The 14,158-nt window shown below is 50.9% G+C and overlaps 1 protein-coding gene across 3 annotated transcripts in view; it reads right to left on the reverse strand.

The window, feature by feature from the left end:
- The window catches only part of LOC117508528 (SH2B adapter protein 2), a 66,292-nt gene extending 53,637 nt beyond the window's left edge, over nt 1–12,655 (reverse strand). For all 3 annotated transcript variants that reach the window (XM_034168308.1, XM_034168309.1, XM_034168310.1), the window contains exon 1: nt 12,479–12,655. The gene's annotated coding sequence lies outside the window, so the exon portion shown is untranslated. The remainder of the gene's footprint in view (nt 1–12,478) is intronic.
- Nucleotides 12,656–14,158: the final 1,503 nt, after the last annotated feature.

Here is a 14,158-nt window from a genome sequence, read left to right on the forward strand (position 1 = left end):
GAGCTTGGAACCATGACAGAAGTCAAGGACCGCAGCCCTGGCCTCTGGTGGGACGTACAGTTTGTTCTTCGGACCGGTCCCCGGGTCTGGGCTCTGTGTCAGGGCCTCCCGGATGGTCTTCTCCACGTCCCAGGTAAGGGCGGCCACGACAGTGGACTCGGGGATGATGGTGTCAGGGGGGTCTGACAGCTCGGTCTTGACCTCCTCTTCGTGCACCCGGGACAGGGCATCAGATCGTTGGTTCTTTGTCCCGGGGCGGTAGGTGATCCGGAAGTCAAAATGCCCGAAGAACAGCGACCAGCGGGCTTGCCTGGGGTTCAGACGCTTCGCGGTCCGGATGTACTCCAGGTTCCGATGGTCCGTGAAAACTGTAAATGGTACCGATGCTCCCTCCAACAGGTGTCTCCACTCTTCAAGAGCCTCCTTCACCGCAAGAAGTTCCCGATTGCCGACGTCATAGTTCCGTTCAGCTGGGGTCAACCTGCGGGAAAAGTAGGCACATGGATGGAGAACCTTGTCGGACTCCCCGCTCTGGGATAGCACGGCTCCTATCCCTGAGTCAGAGGCATCCACTTCAACAACAAACTGGCGCTTGGGGTCGGGCTGCACCAGAACTGGTGCAGTTGAGAACCGGCGTTTCAACTCCCTAAACGCGGCTTCGCACCGATCCGACCAGGTGAAGGGGACTTTTGTGGAGGTCAGGGCTGTCAGGGGGCTAACTACCTGACTGTAGCCCTTGATGAACCTCCGGTAGAAATTTGCAAAACCGAGGAACTGTTGTAGTTTCCTACGGTTCGTTGGTTGGGGCCAATCTCTCACCGCCGCAACCTTGGCCGGATCAGGGGCGACGGAGTTGGAGGAGATTATGAACCACAAGAAGGACAAAGAAGTGCGGTGGAACTCACACTTCTCGCCCTTCACAAACAGCCGGTTCTCCAACAACCGCTGTAGGACCTGACGTACATGCTTAACATGGGTCTCAGGATCCGGAGAAAAAATGAGTATATCGTCTAGATATACGAAGACAAACTGATGCAGGAAGTCCCGCAAGACGTCATTAACCAATGCTTGGAACGTCGCGGGCGCATTGGTGAGGCCGAACGGCATGACCAGGTACTCAAAGTGACCTAACGGGGTGTTAAATGCCGTCTTCCACTCGTCTCCCTCCCGGATCCGAACCAGGTGATAAGCATTCCTAAGATCCAATTTCGTGAAAATTTGGGCTCCATGCAGGGGCGTGAACACTGAATCCAACAGAGGTAGCGGGTATCGGTTTCGAACCGTGATCTCGTTCAGCCCTCTGTAATCAATGCATGGACGGAGTCCGCCGTCCTTCTTGCCCACAAAAAAGAAACCAGCACCCATCGGGGAGGTGGAGTTCCGGATCAACCCGGCAGCTAACGAGTCCCGGATGTAGGTCTCCATTGATTCGCGTTCCGGACGTGAGAGGTTGTACAGCCTGCTGGACGGGTACTCAGCGCCCGGTATCAAATCAATGGCACAATCGTACGGACGGTGCGGGGGCAGCGTGAGTGCCAGATCCTTGCTGAAGACGTCAGCAAGGTCGTGGTACTCGGCTGGCACCGCCGCCAGATTGGGGGGGACTAAAACCTCCTCCTTAGCTGTCACACCGGGTGGAACCGAGGATCCTAAACACTCCCGGTGGCAGGTTTCGCTCCACTGAACCACAACCCCAGACGGCCAATCAATCCAGGGATTGTGTTTTAACACCCATGGAAAACCCAAAATCACTCGGGAGGTAAAAGGTGTTACATAAAACACAATCTCCTCCCTGTGATTCCCAGACACCACCAATGTCACTGGCTGCGTCTGGTGTGTGATTAGTGGAAGAAGGGTGCCATCTAGTGCCCGCACCGACAATGGTGATGGTAAGGCCACTAGAGGGAGCCCAACCTCCTTTGCCCATCTGCTATCCAGCAGATTTCCCTCCGACCCCGTGTCCACCAGTGCTGGGGCGTGAAGGGTTAAATCCTCACTCAGGATCGTGACTGGGATTCGTGCAGATTTACGGGGTCTCCCCACGTGGGTATTGTGACCCACCCTTAGCCCAGTCTCTAAGGACGAGTGCTGCTGTTTTGATCGTTTGGGGCATTCTCTCTGTGTGTGCTCAGTAGAGCTGCAGAGAAAACACTCTCCACGGATCAGCCTCCTTTGTCTCTGATCTGATCGTTTTTTTGGCCCTGCTCGTTTCCATAACAACGTCAGCAGGAGGAGCTGTTGTCACGTGGAGAGCCCTGGCAGTGGAGCGTGGGGAAGTCGGCTCCCTTTCAGACCCGGGAGGAAGAGGGACGGCTTGTGCCTGACCACGCCCTTCGTCTCGCTCCCGTCGGTGTTCTGTTAATCGGTTGTCTAACCGTATAACCAGGTCGATAAGCCCATCTAAATCCCGCGGCTCATCCTTCGCCACCAGGTGCTCCTTGAGGACCAGAGACAGTCCGTTTACAAAGGCGGCGCGGAGCGCAACAGTATTCCAGCCGGCTCGCGCTGCCGCGATGCGGAAGTCGACTGCATACTTTGCTGCGCTCCGACGCCCCTGTCTTATTGACAACAGCACACTTGAAGCGGTCTCGCCTCTATGAGGGTGGTCAAACACCTGTCGGAACTCCCTCACAAACTCAGTATAAACCGTTAGGAGCCGTGAATTCTGCTCCCAAAGCGCCGTAGCCCAGGCGCGTGCCTCTCCTCGAAGCAAGTTTATAACGTAAGCCACCCGGCTGGCGTCTGCCGCGTACATGACGGGACGCTGTGAAAAGACGAGCGAGCACTGCATCAAGAAGTCCGCGCACGTCTCTACACAGCCTCCGTACGACTCCGGAGGGCTTATGTATGCTTCAGGGGAAGGTGGGGGGGGTCGTTGAACGACCAGCGGAATGTCTGTTTCTGGCACACGGTCAGCAGGAGGAGGTGCTGCAGCAGCGCCCTGAGCATGCGCTTCCACCTGGGCGGTGAGAGCCTCTATCCTGCGATTGAGAACACTGCTCTGCTCGGTGACTAAGTCCAACCGAGCGGCAAAGGCAGTTAAGATGTGCTGCAGCTCACCCAACACGCCTCCTGCCTGTGCACCTCGCTCTCCCATTGGCTGTTCAAGCGATGGTTGACGCCCCTCGGGATCCATGACGCTGGCCGAGAAATCCTGTTGTGAAAGTGACGTGACACGAACCCACAACAGGGGGCGTTAATGAACGGACAATGGATAAGCCAAAAAGTAACAATTTAATGTTGTGAATCGCACAACAACATACAGACAATAACAATATGGTGGACTGTCAATCATACACCAGGTGACGTGTGGGCAGGCTCGACGATAGAAGACGCCTGGCGAGAGAAGAGCTGGATCCCCACACAGCTTCCACCACCAACGGAGCTGAAGAACACTGGAGCCGCCAAGCCCTGCGCCCCAGGTGGCCGCTGTCTTCAGCAGTCAGACCCGGTACTGCTGGCAGAGAACAGAGACAGTCCAGATGAGTGTGAGTTCGCACACTCAGTAATCCCACAGTCTGTATTAAGTAAAGGAGGGAAAACCTCCACCTCCAATCACACACACTCGTGCAGCTCCTGGTCAACCACTTATCTGAGTTGGGGTGTGAGGTGAAGCCGTCGCTGTCACACCAAACGCCAATCCTCCAGATAAGGAAACACTCCAGGAAAACGGCTGCAAATAGAAGTTCAGGTTAAACACACACAGTGTCAGGCAGCAGAGAAATTACCTGAATGGTAGTTGATTTCTCAGCGAGGAGGTGGAGTTGCAGTCCAGTCTTTGTAGTGGTGGTGATGGGTGACAGCTTGTGTTGATTGATGACAGCTGTCACCTCCAGCAAAGCCGACGCCCTCTCGTGCTTGAAGCCCGCACTTTAAGCAGGGCGCCATCTTGTGGTGGTGGGCCAGCAGTACCTCCTCTTCAGCGGCCACACAACAGGACCCCCCCCCTCAACGGGCACCTCCTGGCGCCCGACCAGGCTTGTCCGGGTGCCGCCGGTTGAAGTCGGCCAGGAGGGCCGGGTCCAGGATGAAGCTCCTCTTCACCCAGGAGCGTTCTTCGGGTCCATACCCCTCCCAGTCCACCAAATACTGGAACCCCTGGCCCTTCCGACGGACGTCCAGGAGCCGGCGCACGGTCCAAGCCGGCTCCCCGTCGATGATCCGGGCAGGAGGCGGCGCCGGTCCGGGGGTACAGAGGGGTGACACGTGGTGAGGTTTGATGTGGGACACATGGAAAACTGGGTGGATCTGCAGTGAAGCTGGCAGCTTCAGCTTCACTGCGGCTGGACTGAGGACCTTGAGGATAGGGAAAGGTCCGATGTATCTGTCCTTCAACTTTTGGGATTCCACTTGCAGGGGAATGTCCTTTGTAGAAAGCCAAACCTCCTGCCCAGGCTGGTACGCAGGGGCCGGGGCACGCCGGCGGTCTGCATGGTTCTTGGCCCTCGTCCGGGCTTCGAGCAGGGCAGAGCGGGCGGTACGCCACACCCGACGGCACCTTCTCAGATGGGCCTGGACCGAGGGCACCCCGACCTCTCCCTCCACTAGCGGGAACAATGGGGGCTGGTACCCCAAACACACTTCAAATGGGGAGAGGCCGGTGGCAGACGAGACTTGGCTGTTATGAGCGTACTCGATCCAGGCCAGATGGTCGGTCACTCAAGGCCGTCGGGTGCGCGGAGGTCACGCAACGGAGGGCCTGCTCCAGTTCCTGGTTTGTCCGCTCTGCCTGCCCGTTGTCTGGGGGTGGTACCCAGACGAGAGACTGACAGTGGCCCCCAGTTCCCTACAGAAACTCCTCCAGACCTGGGAGGAGAACTGAGGACCACGATCCGAGACAATGTCTGATGGAATCCCATGCAGACGCACGACGTGGTGGACCAGGAGGTCTGCAGTCTCCTGGGCCGTCGGGAGCTTCGGGAGGGCCACGAAGTGGGCCGCCTTGGAAAACCGATCCACTATCGTTAGGATGGTGGTGTTTCCCTGGGACGGCGGGAGGCCCGTGACAAAGTCCAGGCCGATATGAGACCAGGGGCGACGAGGCACTGGCAGAGGCTGGAGGAGGCCTTGGGCCTTGTGATGGTCAGCTTTGCCCCTGGCGCAGGTGGTGCAGGCCTGGACATACTCCTGGACGTCGGCTTCCATAGACGCCCACCAGAAGCGCTGCCGGACCACTGCCACGGTTCTTCGCACCCCTGGGTGACAGGAGAGCTTGGAACCATGACAGAAGTCAAGGACCGCAGCCCTGGCCTCTGGTGGGACGTACAGTTTGTTCTTCGGACCGGTCCCCGGGTCTGGGCTCTGTGTCAGGGCCTCCCGGATGGTCTTCTCCACGTCCCAGGTAAGGGCGGCCACGACAGTGGACTCGGGGATGATGGTGTCAGGGGGGTCTGACAGCTCGGTCTTGACCTCCTCTTCGTGCACCCGGGACAGGGCATCAGATCGTTGGTTCTTTGTCCCGGGGCGGTAGGTGATCCGGAAGTCAAAATGCCCGAAGAACAGCGACCAGCGGGCTTGCCTGGGGTTCAGACGCTTCGCGGTCCGGATGTACTCCAGGTTCCGATGGTCCGTGAAAACTGTAAATGGTACCGATGCTCCCTCCAACAGGTGTCTCCACTCTTCAAGAGCCTCCTTCACCGCAAGAAGTTCCCGATTGCCGACGTCATAGTTCCGTTCAGCTGGGGTCAACCTGCGGGAAAAGTAGGCACATGGATGGAGAACCTTGTCGGACTCCCCGCTCTGGGATAGCACGGCTCCTATCCCTGAGTCAGAGGCATCCACTTCAACAACAAACTGGCGCTTGGGGTCGGGCTGCACCAGAACTGGTGCAGTTGAGAACCGGCGTTTCAACTCCCTAAACGCGGCTTCGCACCGATCCGACCAGGTGAAGGGGACTTTTGTGGAGGTCAGGGCTGTCAGGGGGCTAACTACCTGACTGTAGCCCTTGATGAACCTCCGGTAGAAATTTGCAAAACCGAGGAACTGTTGTAGTTTCCTACGGTTCGTTGGTTGGGGCCAATCTCTCACCGCCGCAACCTTGGCCGGATCAGGGGCGACGGAGTTGGAGGAGATTATGAAACACAAGAAGGACAAAGAAGTGCGGTGGAACTCACACTTCTCGCCCTTCACAAACAGCCGGTTCTCCAACAACCGCTGTAGGACCTGACGTACATGCTTAACATGGGTCTCAGGATCCGGAGAAAAAATGAGTATATCGTCTAGATATACGAAGACAAACTGATGCAGGAAGTCCCGCAAGACGTCATTAACCAATGCTTGGAACGTCGCGGGCGCATTGGTGAGGCCGAACGGCATGACCAGGTACTCAAAGTGACCTAACGGGGTGTTAAATGCCGTCTTCCACTCGTCTCCCTCCCGGATCCGAACCAGGTGATAAGCATTCCTAAGATCCAATTTCGTGAAAATTTGGGCTCCATGCAGGGGCGTGAACACTGAATCCAACAGAGGTAGCGGGTATCGGTTTCGAACCGTGATCTCGTTCAGCCCTCTGTAATCAATGCATGGACGGAGTCCGCCGTCCTTCTTGCCCACAAAAAAGAAACCAGCACCCATCGGGGAGGTGGAGTTCCGGATCAACCCGGCAGCTAACGAGTCCCGGATGTAGGTCTCCATTGATTCGCGTTCCGGACGTGAGAGGTTGTACAGCCTGCTGGACGGGTACTCAGCGCCCGGTATCAAATCAATGGCACAATCGTACGGACGGTGCGGGGGCAGCGTGAGTGCCAGATCCTTGCTGAAGACGTCAGCAAGGTCGTGGTACTCGGCTGGCACCGCCGCCAGATTGGGGGGGACTAAAACCTCCTCCTTAGCTGTCACACCGGGTGGAACCGAGGATCCTAAACACTCCCGGTGGCAGGTTTCGCTCCACTGAACCACAACCCCAGACGGCCAATCAATCCGGGGATTGTGTTTTAACACCCATGGAAAACCCAAAATCACTCGGGAGGTAAAAGGTGTTACATAAAACACAATCTCCTCCCTGTGATTCCCAGACACCACCAATGTCACTGGCTGCGTCTGGTGTGTGATTAGTGGAAGAAGGGTGCCATCTAGTGCCCGCACCGACAATGGTGATGGTAAGGCCACTAGAGGGAGCCCAACCTCCTTTGCCCATCTGCTATCCAGCAGATTTCCCTCCGACCCCGTGTCCACCAGTGCTGGGGCGTGAAGGGTTAAATCCTCACTCAGGATCGTGACTGGGATTCGTGCAGATTTACGGGGTCTCCCCACGTGGGTATTGTGACCCACCCTTAGCCCAGTCTCTAAGGACGAGTGCTGCTGTTTTGATCGTTTGGGGCATTCTCTCTGTGTGTGCTCAGTAGAGCTGCAGAGAAAACACTCTCCACGGATCAGCCTCCTTTGTCTCTGATCTGATCGTTTTTTTGGCCCTACTCGTTTCCATAACAACGTCAGCAGGAGGAGCTGTTGTCACGTGGAGAGCCCTGGCAGTGGAGCGTGGGGAAGTCGGCTCCCTTTCAGACCCGGGAGGAAGAGGGACGGCTTGTGCCTGACCACGCCCTTCGAATCGCTCCCGTCGGTGTTCTGTTAATCGGTTGTCTAACCGTATAACCAGGTCGATAAGCCCATCTAAATCCCGCGGCTCATCCTTCGCCACCAGGTGCTCCTTGAGGACCAGAGACAGTCCGTTTACAAAGGCGGCGCGGAGCGCAACAGTATTCCAGCCGGCTCGCGCTGCCGCGATGCGGAAGTCGACTGCATACTTTGCTGCGCTCCGACGCCCCTGTCTTATTGACAACAGCACACTTGAAGCGGTCTCGCCTCTATGAGGGTGGTCAAACACCTGTCGGAACTCCCTCACAAACTCAGTATAAACCGTTAGGAGCCGTGAATTCTGCTCCCAAAGCGCCGTAGCCCAGGCGCGTGCCTCTCCTCGAAGCAAGTTTATAACGTAAGCCACCCGGCTGGCGTCTGCCGCGTACATGACGGGACGCTGTGAAAAGACGAGCGAGCACTGCATCAAGAAGTCCGCGCACGTCTCTACACAGCCTCCGTACGGCTCCGGAGGGCTTATGTATGCTTCAGGGGAAGGTGGGGGGGGTCGTTGAACGACCAGCGGAATGTCTGTTTCTGGCACACGGTCAGCAGGAGGAGGTGCTGCAGCAGCGCCCTGAGCATGCGCTTCCACCTGGGCGGTGAGAGCCTCTATCCTGCGATTGAGAACACTGCTCTGCTCGGTGACTAAGTCCAACCGAGCGGCAAAGGCAGTTAAGATGTGCTGCAGCTCACCCAACACGCCTCCTGCCTGTGCACCTTGCTCTCCCATTGGCTGTTCAAGCGATGGTTGACGCCCCTCGGGATCCATGACGCTGGCCGAGAAATCCTGTTGTGAAAGTGACGTGACACGAACCCACAACAGGGGGCGTTAATGAACGGACAATGGATAAGCCAAAAAGTAACAATTTAATGTTGTGAATCGCACAACAACATACAGACAATAACAATATGGTGGACTGTCAATCATACACCAGGTGACGTGTGGGCAGGCTCGACGATAGAAGACGCCTGGCGAGAGAAGAGCTGGATCCCCACACAGCTTCCACCACCAACGGAGCTGAAGAACACTGGAGCCGCCAAGCCCTGCGCCCCAGGTGGCCGCTGTCTTCAGCAGTCAGACCCGGTACTGCTGGCAGAGAACAGAGACAGTCCAGATGAGTGTGAGTTTGCACACTCAGTAATCCCACAGTCTGTATTAAGTAAAGGAGGGAAAACCTCCACCTCCAATCACACACACTCGTGCAGCTCCTGGTCAACCACTTATCTGAGTTGGGGTGTGAGGTGAAGCCGTCGCTGTCACACCAAACGCCAATCCTCCAGATAAGGAAAAAACTCCAGGAAAACGGCTGCAAATAGAAGTTCAGGTTAAACACACACAGTGTCAGGCAGCAGAGAAATTACCTGAATGGTAGTTGATTTCTCGGCGAGGAGGTGGAGTTGCAGTCCGGTCTTTGTAGTGGTGGTGATGGGTGACAGCTTGTGTTGATTGATGACAGCTGTCACCTCCAGCAAAGCCAACGCCCTCTCGTGCTTGAAGCCCGCACTTCAAGCAGGGCGCCATCTTGTGGTGGTGGGCCAGCAGTACCTCCTCTTCAGCGGCCCACACAACATTTATTTTGTTATGTTTTACTCTTTTACTTCTGTTTTTAATTAGGTATTTGATTTTTTTATTTTTATTTATTTATTTAAATTTTTATGTTGAACTGTTCTGTGTGAGGCACCTTGAGACGGCTTTTGTTATAATTTGGCGCCTTAGTAGCTGATTAAATTGAAATTGAACATTTTATTGAGTCTTAAAGTAAATAAATATGAAATTGGTTACTGGATCCTTAAACGCTGGACATAATAAACTCTACATGGTGGATCCTTGATCTCTGGACATAAACAGAAATAAAATCTGTTAGTTTTTGTCAAAAGCATTTCCTTTCAGACATTATTATTGGCATGAATGTCTTTCCATACCTATGAGCTGAGCTCTTGCAGATGTGCTGCAGGTCAGGTTTATAAAGAATGCAGGACGTCTCATTTTGGGAGGAAAAAACGTTTTAGTCTATTGTAGTTTATTGTCTGTATTGCAAAGTTTGTAAGAGGTATCATTTTATTTAAAGCGGCGATTCGTTTTGAAGTTATTAATTCCGAGCGGACTCTCAACAGAGAACCGCGCAGCGTTTGAAGCTGTGACAAAACGCAGGACAATTCTCATTTCTCGACTGCAACAAGACCAGAGTCCCAGTTATTGACTTTAATCCACACAAAAGTGACTCATGATATTTTAATGGCTTTCAGAGGGGTTAAGAAGCGGACTTACCGCTTCTGAAGAGCAGCGAATCAAAGAGCCACGAGCCATTGCTTCGATTCATGCTTCAAACTGGAGTCGCGCTGCGGAAACGGTTGATTACAGACGCTGTATTGAAAATCGTAACGGTCCAAAATTATAGTGTAATAGGCCGTAACGTAAGTTTGCGCTGGCTAGAACCCTGGACAATATAAAATGCATTAAAATTGTAATCCTGCAAAGTAATCCCCATTTTTACCAAATATACCTGTAATCTGAATACGTCTTTTTTTCTGTAACAGTAGCGGAATACAGTTACCTTTTTTTTGTATCCTAATTACGTAACGCCGTTACATGTATTCCGTTACTCCCCAAGCCTGTGTGTGATCATGTTAAAGCTGCAAAACAACACAAATGAGGGAAAATGATAAATTATTTGTGCCTGATAGAGCAGTCATTCAGTGTTGATGCCAGAGATCAAGGCGGCACAAAATTTGACGCAGGCAGCTGCCTCACATTTGTTGATGCAAATCCCTGCTATAACCTTAGTTATAATCAAATGTTGTCAGGAGTCAGGCTTGTGAAGTTTAATAAAACATTACTGTGGGCTAACTGTGCTAAAACCACATTTCCCATAATGCATTTGTGGTTCCCTAGATGCAGTTTTTTGGTCACACCCGCTGAACCCACTTTAAAGGAAGAATCACACATGATGTAGTCTAAATGTGAAACTTTTATCAGCGCAAATTTTCATATCTGCAGATACCAATAATTAACTTTTTAAGCTTTAATCTGCCTTTTATGGGTCCACCATGGAAATAAGTATGTCACATTTTCTACAGTAACTTTATAGTGCACTTTATTTATAGAAATTTATTTTCTGTGTAGACATTTCATGTATTTTAACCTTGCCAATTTATTTATTTTTATCTCTACTGTCCACAGCGGAATAAGTCAACTCAACAACAAAGCTTTTGTGGCTGATACAGATATTTTCCCGATAAAATAGCACATCCCTAGAAATCAACCTTGTCACCCTGTTCAATCAAGTTGATCAACTCTATAGACTTAATTTACACTGTGACAGTGTTGATTTAACACAGTGTTGAATGGGATCATGCACACCGTAGAGTTTAACTCTGCAAAATATTACTCCAGGTGGCCTTCTGAAGCATACAGGGGAAACCGGGGCACAGTGAATCAGTAGCTTATATCTGCATAACTACATATATATTTGCAGCATTTATGACATATTTTTATGCATAAAGACACCCCCCCTTGTAAATTAGTGTTTTGTTTTTGGATACATTGAGAGTAAAATAAATAGCAAGTGAAGTCAGTTTTTTTCCTATCAAAAGTAAATTTTGTGGATGCCAGTGTCTTTGTATTTATTTGTCACAACAGAGAAAAGGTGGCCCAAAAAACTGTTATTAGTTAGAAGACTACCCTGTGTGACTGATGAGCATGTGTTATGTCTTCTCCAGACTATCAGCTATTTGATAACATGAATCGTGTGTCACATGCACCCGGGGCACAGTGAATCAGTCTAGAAAGTGATTTATTAAGCCCCAGTATCAAGTGGATGACAAATATTACTTGTCAAAGCTTATACATTTATTTTTCCATGAATTATTTCTATAATTTTGTATATAAACAACTGTTTTCACATTTGAACAGACATGTTGACAGTTGTATTTATAATAGTTTGTAAAGGACTCACAAAATAAGACACTACCACATTACATAGCTGGTTTGCTGGATTATAGTTTGTATATGCATCAGCATATATTTAATAATTTTGAAGAAGTCTTTATAATCATATGTTTTTTTGTTTTTATTAGATTCTAAGTTGGTTCACTGTCACCCGTGAATTAGTATCCGGGGCACAGTAAAAAAAAAAAAAAAAAAAAAAAAAAAACAATTTAAATCAATTTTAAATTACACTTGGGGAGACATAAATAACACAGCCTTATAAACAATAACTTGCTGTATTAAATCCACAACAGAATGACCTAAACCGATGCATAACCTGTTTATGCTGCCACAAAACAATATTTCTGATCCACTGAGCCCCAACTTTCCCTACTTTTGAAGTTTTTCTGGCAAACTTAGCAGTCAAAGGGCCCTCAGAGGTTTGACTGCTCTCAGTGTGACTAACACATGTTGACAACAGGTGAACTGACACACACTCACTGAAATGTGACAATGTTTCTGATGCTTTTGTTTGCTGAATGGTTGATCTGAGTCTCTGCATCATGAGCAGTTTTGCAGCCTATAAAAGGAGACCCGAGCCAACGTTCCCGGCGGGCCGAGGCGGGCCTGGATCACAGAGCCTATTTAAAGCCAGCAGCGCACGCTGCGTGCTGGACTTCATGAATGGAGACGTCAGCAGCCTCCTCCTGTGAATGGCTGACACATCCAGGTCCACAACCACCGGGATGAATGGGACCGCAGGGCCCCGAGCCGCTCTCTGTGTTAGCGGATTATTACCCCTTTAGACCCAAAAACCAAGAGTCCTGAATCCACTGTGGGCTGAAAACGAACCTATAACACTGATTTGCTGGTGGCAGCACCTGCAGCCTGTTCTCATCCTCACAGCAGCAGCAGCAGCTGTTCCCGGGATGCTCCCACATGATAAATCAAACGCACCCTTTTAGCGCCGCTCACCTCACTGAGACTCCGGCTTCATGACGCGCAGCTGTCCTGGATTCACGCCGAAGCTGTGGAGAATTCTGTGTCAGAATTTGGACCAAACATCGTCCGTCTGCAGCAGCAGCAGCTCAGCTCCCACTCCATCTCCCTGTTCGACGCTCTCTGCTGCGGCTTTAGCTCCACTGTCAAGTCACACACAGTTACACACTTCTTTTCCGCATTCTACTTTCAAAATAAAACCGATGTGTTTTGTAAAAAAAAAAAAAAATTGAATTCAAACACATGATAGATAGATAGATGTAGAGATGTAAACATTTGATGAAAATATAATATAATTTCTCATTACAGTTGAGTACAATGAAGTTTACTGATTTTGTACTCTGTGGGGTGAATATCTGTTATGGTGATTCCAACATTCTAACATTAGCCCCAAAAAAGCACAATGCAAGAGTGACAGCACATGCTATCCCAGAAGTGTGGTCATATATCCTGCCATTACAGTTATCCTCATGGTTTGTTCATGATGACAGAAATGTAAAGATAAAGTGTTGATTAGTCCCAGTGAAACAGACTGCATGAATCATTGATTGTGTTGGTGTCAGATCGGTCACTGAGGTAGATTTCCTAAAACCCACTGCAAACCACATGGTCCTCCAACCTCTTCCCAAGATGCCTAGCCATCCACCAAGGGGAGTTCCTTCAGTCTTTCAAATGGGCTCTTCTCACATGCCCCCAGTGGGCTCAAACAAAGGTTTTTAAAAAACATTACTAATAAGTGGCATGCTGTTGGAGCATCCTTTGCTCCAACTCCACCTCTGCCATTCTTATTGCTGTTATTACAGTTTGGCGAATGTCCAGATGCACTCACATAATGGCGGTATGCAGCAGATGGCAAAACAGAGGTTCCTTCCGCTGGAACCCAGCAGTTGATCAGCAGAGGATTTGACTGATGGGCCAGTGACCATATGAGTTTGACAACAGGACAATTTGTCATCCTTGTGAAATGTGTGTGGAGTACAGTAGACAGCTACAGATCTTTCTGGCATGTTAAAGTCCAACACTATAGAGTGCAAAAGTAGATATATTTGTCTGTATGGAAAACACGGCACGAACTGACAGACAATGGTGGAAGACCAGTTGAGAATACCAAGCCATGCTACGGACTCTTATTTTGAAAGCAGCAACAGGTACAAGCATATCCTGTCCATCTATGGCTGAAAGTGAAACAGTGGCTTCTTTCACTCCTCAGTGTGTGTGTGTGTGTGTGTGTGTGTGTGTGTGTGTGTGTGTGTGTGTGTGTGTGTGTGTGTGTGTGTGTGTGTGTGTGTGTGTAAGTAACAGAGAGATCACACATGACTAACTTCCCTTTAAGGAGACACGCCCAAATCCTGTTTCCACACTGACCCCACAGGGGGGTCTGCTGGTTCTGCTCGCCTCATGACTCCCTGAAACCTGTAGGAGGTTTAGAGCAGCTGAACAATCACAACTGATGACCTGAAACATTTAACCTAGAACACAACCCCACCCACCCACCCACACACACACACACACACACAATTTGTATTTTTCATAACTGACTCATCAAGCAGCAGCCATACTCTGATATCCTGATTAAATTCTAAACCTCCTTTTCAGTTCTGGTACATTAAAACACACAGAAGAATGCCATCAGACACGTGCATCAAACTGCCTGCA

The sequence above is a fragment of the Thalassophryne amazonica genome, chromosome 4 (assembly GCF_902500255.1).
Source record: "Thalassophryne amazonica chromosome 4, fThaAma1.1, whole genome shotgun sequence".
Taxonomy (NCBI): domain Eukaryota; kingdom Metazoa; phylum Chordata; class Actinopteri; order Batrachoidiformes; family Batrachoididae; genus Thalassophryne; species Thalassophryne amazonica.